This window comes from Augochlora pura, chromosome 10, assembly GCF_028453695.1.
Source record: "Augochlora pura isolate Apur16 chromosome 10, APUR_v2.2.1, whole genome shotgun sequence".
Classification (NCBI taxonomy): domain Eukaryota; kingdom Metazoa; phylum Arthropoda; class Insecta; order Hymenoptera; family Halictidae; genus Augochlora; species Augochlora pura.
The window spans coordinates 18,664,283-18,673,067 of NC_135781.1; positions in this window are offsets into that span (position 1 = coordinate 18,664,283).

An 8,785-nucleotide genomic window follows, 5' to 3' on the forward strand; every position below is an offset into this window, starting at 1 on the left:
ACTAGTCTTATAATAATATTATAAAATTAATGTCATAATATTCATGTTAATAAGATTGCAATACGATCCTCGTATTGATGTATGAGAACTACGTGTCCATGTTTCGTAGGAATTCTGTTGTTGAAATGTTGAAGTAGAGGATTAAAATGAATGTTCTCTTAACATCTTAAAAGCTAGACAACGTTTCAAAACGTTTCCTATTTTCAAATTTTTTAATTTTGAATCAGAACTCCAGATGTGTAAATGAATTTAAAAACATTATTTGATAAAATATATTAAAAGTTTGAACATTTCTTGTCATTTTTCTTAACTACACATTGACTCATTCTCATGTAAAATCGTATATACAATGATTTATGAACTAAAATCAGGACATAAATGTTTTCGAATTTTTTTCGCTATACATAATTATAATAACAGTAATTATGAAAGAATAATTGATAGTATCTAGAATAGTCTGAAGATTTAAAATCACTAACCTTCGGCTGAAAATAAAATGTACATGTTTTGATAAGGATTCAATAGATTCGCTTGATGCGTCATAAAAGCGACATACGTCACGACGGACACGCAATTTCTAAGCACTATTTATGCTTTCCCATAAACGAAGCTATCAACAGCTAGATTTCTGAAGACAAAACAAGGACATTCCTTTTCGTCTGAACATCAATACTCTCAGTATCGTTGGAAAGTCTTTTTAAAATTAGCATAGATTAGCTTTTTATTTTCGTTCGTTTTTTGGATATTAATCAATAGGTTCTTTCATACTATTTTTACTAGCCGGAGGGCTGCGCGTGAGCAAAATCAGGTCACTGGTGTGAACCGCTTTAGGGTTGATGCTCTTTATAGGAGTTTTATGGTATGTTTAATAGGATAGAAAATACCTTCGAGTACAAAATTATGCACCGTCGAATACATATGCACGGAAATGCGTTTGTAACTGTAACTTTTGGCGCTGAATTTCAACGTATACGGCACAAATGTTTGTTAATAAATATACGCTACGAAATATTGTGAAATTATTAAAATGTTTGGTTTGAAATATTAGAAGAAAGATGAACGTTGACCAAAATTTACTTATTCCGAGTTTACATCGATTATCACGCTGCACTATAGAACGCAAGCTAATGATATAATCGATGCCTCGTTAGTAACCCACGTATTCAAGAATGCTCTACATAATACATAAGAGAAATTGAATGCAGTCACTAATCTTGGGAAATCTTGAGTCAGATTATGAAGTACCATCAAGTGTAAATGATGATCAAGAAAGTTTAAGACGCTGGGAGTTGTTGAATAATAATAAGAGAATACAACGGTAGCTATGTACATGTACACTTTGAAGTTCCTGGTTCAAAAACTTTATCTGTATGTATTGTAATTTGGAATACTATGAACTAAAAGATTTGCGAATATGATTTTACTAATGAAGTTCCTCTATTCTGATCATCACATTAAATATCAGATAGATTAAACAACAATGATGAATATAATTCTCATAATTATATTGCTGTGCTATACTTTAAACAATTCAAACATCCTTAATGCACCAATTTACATTCGGTCATATTTCACGGTGTATCGTGAGCAAAAGCATCTCTTTCCGTATTCGCTCGACACCGTTACATACGTATGCCTGTCCTCACTTCGTTGAACACAATACGACCCTGAACTAGAGCGTAGCACATCGAGTCGCTTATGTTGTTTTCGAACATAAAATTACTAATCCGTTAAATCAGAAGATAATCCGTCACGATCTATCTGCACGAAGAACAAACTCGAAATTAATAGTTTCATCGAATAAACGCTATACTAATCAGCTCTCTATAGCTCGAATTTTTATGCTGCATTAAAAAAATAAATAAATAATTTGTGTAACCTGAAACCAGTGAATACCAATCTGTAGATAAAAATTATCGTTGAATTTCTTACCAAATTTTGAATTTTATTTCTATTGTAATAGATGTTGAACCAATTATGTATTAGTAAGAATTTTTTAAGACAAAAGAGTTAAGTTAGTCATTCTTATGGTTCATTTTAAATCTCCAGTTTTCATTTCATTAATTAAGCGGTTTCAATAGTGTGAAAATTTCTGATGTTCATATTCGACAATTTATGTATACTTATCGGTATGCGACTTGAAAGTAACACTGCACTAGATCACTTATTTCGTAAAAAATGGAATTAGACAATTTCCTTCGTTAAGTAAAAGATTCTGTGATGTAAAAACATAGTACAAATGTTAATAATTCTTACTAATTAATTTTGCTAATTTGTACATGTCATAAATATATCAAAATCTACAGGTTAGTATTTTCAAATAGTGTTTACATTACTAAATTTATTTTTCTTGAATAAATTATTAGTTCAACACTCGAACGATTGGATCAATAGTATAAATATTGTCATTTGACAATCTGGTTTCTGACAATTGATTCAAATTTTCACATGTTTTATTAAAGTCCATGGAAAAAGCATGCCTTGAAAATGTCTTTGAAGAAGTTCTTTAAAAATATATTGAAAAAGAATGGTAAATAAAATAGTAGGCATCCCAAATATACAGTTTCATTTTTGTGAAACAGGTCCATCGTTACAGTGTATAAGCATGGCGCGTGTAAATGCGCTCATTTTTACTTTGCGTTATTTATAAAATATTCGGAGTCAAAATTTTTAAGTTCAGTAACGTTAATACAGCCCACGGAATTAATTATCTCCTCCTGAATGTATAATAGTTAGTCCCAACTTCTTTGATACGTCGGTGTCGGTCAGGTGTAGGTGACACAATTCTTCGTCCACCCTTAACCCCTTGCACTACGATACCCTTCACGCTGCGTTGATCAGCACTTATTTTGTCCTTAATATTTTTAATAAAAGAACCAGACAATTTTTCGTTCTATTATTGTCTTTATGTACTTTTATTTCTAAGCTTTGTTAACAGAAGAATTTATTTTTATTTCGATGTAAAAGAAATTGATAATTTATTAATTTAGTGGATCTTGCATGGAATCTGTATCACGAGTCTGACTCGTTATAATGGTGCAAGGGGTTAAAACCGATTGTGATTTATAGTACAATGACATAAATTGCACACTGGCTCCTAAAAACAAATTGTTTCAATTACCAAGAAATTGGTTAAGAAATTTCGATCTCATTGGCACAGTTTCCAGGAATCTCTATGCTATAAAGCTGTACGACGATTTGTCGAATCGGCTTATTGGCATCGTTAATTTGGGTACTCTCTATTAATAGACGCGCATCTGCGTCGACTATGTTTCGCGTTGTAGCATAATCCAGCAGCGAGAAACGAACTTCTTTTTTCGATAGAACGCCGGAACGAGAAGTTTCCACCCTCGAGAACTGCACTGCTCGCGAGTTTATTTAACCCATAATTAGCGAACCACTTAAACGACTTGTTAACGACGCTGTAAGTGAAAGCATTGTATATGATAGAAGTTAATTTCAAGTCAATATAAAAATAGCATATAAAATAAATTAAATACAGTCAGTGTTTAGAAGTACAGTGTTTAGAAAGAGTATCATATTTGAAATATCGATACTTTTTCATTTTTTTAATGTATGCATATGCAAAATACTAAATTAATAAAATACATAAAATTAATGAAGTACATGCGTAACGATACATTTTTCTCTGATCTATGATCTGAAAAATGACGTCTATGATATTTCAAAATCTACAAGACTAAATTTTTGGACCAATTTATTTTAAGTCTTTGAACGTTAACAAAACATGGAAAAATCGATGATGAAATTTCAAAGTACCGCTATTTCTTTAATTATCGACTTTTTCGTTCCAGTTTCTGCTGCAATCCAACTCATCTAGATTAAAAAGTGTCTTCGTGGTATTTTTGATTTCATATCATCAGAACGTCCTAAATCACGGATGCCATCAGATAATCTTTTCTTCTAAGCGATTGCATACTAGAACATGAAGTAACATCAACTTTGATTTTCTCTCAATAAAAAAATATTAAGAATACAACTGACATATATTATTTTAGTTAAATTCGCTTAGAAGAAATTTATATATTCAAAATACACATTGACAAATTAGTAGAAACATTGTCAAGCTTGACATAATTTATAGTTTTTATTTAACTAATATGCTAAACTTTAATTTTCTCGAAAAGATCTCGTAGACACGTGATTAAAAATGACTCGATGAACATGTGTCAATTTGTTCTTTTTAAATCACGTGACTAAGACATTTTTTACAATCTCAAATTAAATATACAATACTTGTATATACAATATTTGCTACAAAAGGTCCTATAATTATTCTGTAAAAGAATCCTATTAAATATTTACCACTCAAATTCTATCGCAGATAAAACGTAACAATATAACTCGCTTTGTGTCTTATCAATACTATTGTATTTCTTCTGTTATTTTTCAGCATGGTTTCTTTTCGAAGCACTTCTCCAATGATTACAGCTTTGCGAATGCTTTGAGTTTCAAGACACGTTCTTAGTTTACCTAGCTGAAAAATAAAGAGACTTTACCATCGCGTTAAGAGCGACTGGTTTGTGCAGTTTGTAGGAATGAGAAAGCTAATTATATTCTGTTTGCGTCAGGATTAGGTTTACTTTTATGGTAACTTTCTACATTTAATCCCAAACATTTCTGTGATATACTTCCTGCATCTGCAGAGAAAATCATGTTGCCATTTTTTGTATTTATTCCGTACTTGGTACGAGTAAAAACCGCAGTATTTAATTTGTGGTATTTCTGAAAAATTTAATCTATCATGATATATGAATATGATGTGAGTACGAGTAATATGATCGGAATGGCATTCATACGATATTGGGTTGTATAGGAAGTTGTTTTTTCTTTCACGGCAAAAGGGTATGCGGGTTTTCAATGTTTAGAGTAAAAAAGAAACTTGACATTTTTTTGTTAGCTTTAGAATCTTATACTCGCAGAAACTCTGTTTTCTGTGGGTAAAAAATACTGAATTCAGTGCTTTTTTAACATCTCTACAGAACGAAATTTTTTTGAAAAACGAATCATACTTCGCAACGTATATAATATGAAGTCATAAAAACAATGTAAAAAGTAAATATTTCTTCCATCATAATTTTTACTTTTTAGATCTGTCTATTTTAGATAGATATTGTCAATAAATATGAATTCTACGTTATATTCTACATATATAATTCTACGTTATTTAAGTAAATTTTCATTTACATGATTATTTGGAAGTTTAAATAAAAGACGATAATAATTACGCATTATTTATATAGATCTAAGTAAGTTATTTGTAATAATAAAATCGTTTTCTTATTTATAAATACAATTTCAATTTTTAGTTATTAACTATCATTTAATTACTTATTATTGATTATGTATCCGGCAGAATGTGTCGAGCTCACACAGTCAGGAAATGATGGTCTTCAATCGCTCTAAACGCTAAGCTCATTGAGTTCACGGAGAAAGATGCAAAATCTTCAATGATAATAAAAGAAAATTAATATTTCTTACATAAATATTACTTATTATTTGCTATGTAACAAAATTTACTATTTACAAAATATACGACTTATCCTTTATATTACATACAACAGATGAAAGAAAAGTGAAAATTATTTACTATTTATCTCTCTGTAAAATCCAAATAAAAAATAAAATGTTATTTGCAAATTAAAAATGATAAATAAATTGTTTGTATTATAGTCTAACTGAACCTGCAGAGATCTGCTGAGTTTTACGGATATTGGGATAATCGGATAATGGATTTCCAGATATGTACTAGAGGCTCTGCTGTCCTTTTAATCAATCCGTACGTTGTGGTCTGAACTCCAGTCATCCATAATCCAGTTAGAAGTTTTCCAGTGAAAAGTTGTCGTTGTTGAGACGATGTGAGTGTGCTAACCACAACAGTTGTTCCTTGTCAAGGAACCACGACGTATCCTATAGCGGTTAACGAGACCCTGGATGCTGGACTTGGTAACGTTCTAAAAGTACGTGTTAACTAGATACATCATTCATGCACGTACACACAAAATAATTATATATCATTCTTATATACACATTCATTAATACTCGAATCGACTGTTCTGACATTTACCTGCAATATTGTAGAAACTTTTGAATATATGCAGATGAAAGTTGACAAATATGAAATTATACTATTTTTGAAGAATATAATAAATTAATATCGATGGAAATCGAAGTACGAATTGTTCGACAGACATTCTTGGAGCCTGAGTAAGTAGTACATTATCGCGCTTATTTATATTTTCTTTTAGTGTTAAATCTCAAACAGTGGGCCATTTTCGGAACAATGCAATTAACAATGCCGGCGACAATTCTCAGCTTTATGCATTAATTCTCAAAACACGTTTTTGAAGATTCTTCATCGAGACCTACTAACCTTTCTCTTGTTTCTTGGGTAAAAGCAAATGATTTAATTTAATAGCCGATTGAATAATTAAATAACGAGTTAAGTACGCTGGATCAAAATGACCCGGTAGTCGCAATCTGAGAGTTAATATATCTGTTTGAACTATATTTATGGAAATATGTTTTATTTTTAAGAACCGAATCTAATACATGTAAATTTGAGAAAATTCAAATTTGGAATTGCTGGTACGGTAAGTTTAAATAGTAAGTAAGTAAGTACGGTTTCATTTAAAATATGACATTATATCCAAAGAATTAAATTTAAATTAAATGTAATATCATGATGAAAGTACTGTAATAAATTAGAAACGGAAGCAATTTTTTTTTCAAATAAAGGTGTTCTACTTATTTCCAAATTCTATTGCACTTTAATATTTTATAATCTTAGATATGTAAAACTGTTCGAAACTGAAACCTGAATATGTGACGCAGTGCCCAGTTTTTTATCCGCTCCTGTATTAAATAGTCACCTATGATTTTATATAGTCAAAAATACGTGGTATGATTAAAACAATAGAAATAATAAAACTTTGTTAATTGTAACTTAGTAAAATAGTTCAAAATAGTGCCATTTAAAAGAAAGAGGGCAAATCTGGTTTTTCAACGAAGTAAATTTTTAGTTTAAACTTTTAGTATTACAATTTGGAGTCGATTCAAAGTTAATTAAGTTTCGTTTGAAATATTTTTATGGTGTCACCTTGCATATAATAATATACAAATATAACTGTAAGAAATCACTTAGCGGTATTTGACTCTCGTAAACATCCTTACGCATGTTATGAAATAAAACGAAGTATAATCTTCAATTTCGTAGAATTCTTCGCGTTTATTGCTCTGCTTGGATTGCCAACCCACTTCTTTAAAAACGTAAATGTTTTTCTGTTTCATCATTCTTGCCAAATAAACGAGTCACGAATGATTGCGGACCAAAATAAACGGCACTCAACGTCTGACGATTTGATTCTAACAAACGCGCTATGTTTAAAAAATTTAGTTCTCCAAAAACAGAATAACTATTTTTGTGCAAGTCTGCAGAAAGGTATATTCAAAAAACCTTATTATTCCGAAATACTTTATTATAGGACTCGAGAACAATCCCCTGAAAATACAGTGCTTTGTTAAAAAAAAAACTCTTATCATTCGAGTACAATACACACGATCGACACTACGCTCTTCGTTCAATTGACGTTCTTTCCTCTGCGTTATGAGTAAACCCACGCACACCCACAATAGATCGTTCTGCGACTTTCGACCTTTTACAATATTAAGTAAATAGCAATGGGTTTAAAGAATTAAAATGATTGCCGATCTAAAATATTTTTATAATAATATTTGCTATAACTTGAACCACATTTAACAACAATCCAATTTTTACATTCTGAACGGAAGTCTCAACAAACTCGAATTATCCCTTAAATAAGTGCAAGTATGAAATATTAAGTATGTTATTATAAAAACTTTTGTGGAAAGAAATAAACTTAGAAATAGCTTCAAATACTTGAATAGAAAAGGATAATACACCAAACATTTCATAAAAATATCAAGAACGAATTTATTCAGACTTTTCGCGATTCTTATCATAATGTATTCAATAAAAATGTGTTAATCATTTATTAAGAGAATTGTGAAAGTGTTTCTGTAACTACAACAATTAGGAAATAATGAACAGTTTATTTTATTTTTGACAGTGCAACTTTGAATTGAACTAAAAAAGTGAACTAAACAATGACAATATTTGACGATCACTTCGTATGGAAATTGCCAAATTTAGAAAGACGGCTTTTAGCTTGTAAAATATATGCGACGATTAAGATCATTTACAATTATATTTATGAATTGTTTCAACATATTGTTCACGGTACTCCTCCTAGACGCTAATTTTTCTATAAAACATGAAACATGTGAAAATTAAGTTAATTGACAGAAACTGGACAGCCAAATAGCAATTTTTAAATCCTTTTAAATTTCAATGCATTGCTAATAGTAATCTCGTCACTTTTTCTGTAATCCTTTTACTGTTCTTTTCACCTACACGCGAAAACATAGAATTCTTTATCCAGCGATCACGATTCTAAAAAGATCAATAAGTAAAAAGCCTCGAAATCATCAGCAGATAAAAAATGGGTCGGTCATAGAAAGTGCATATGTGCTTAACAAACAGCGGCTTTCTCGTTCTGAAAGACCTCTTAACAGAAGTAAGAAATAATTTTCCCAATTACAATTAGCCTCGAAAGTGACGTTTCGTGGATGCGGAGTTCTCCTGTCGATCGAAACGAAAAGATCTCTCGCCGTGTGAAACGCAAGCAGACACCCGGAAAAGCTAACAGAGAGAAACTAACGAACCGCGAAACGTCAACACTCT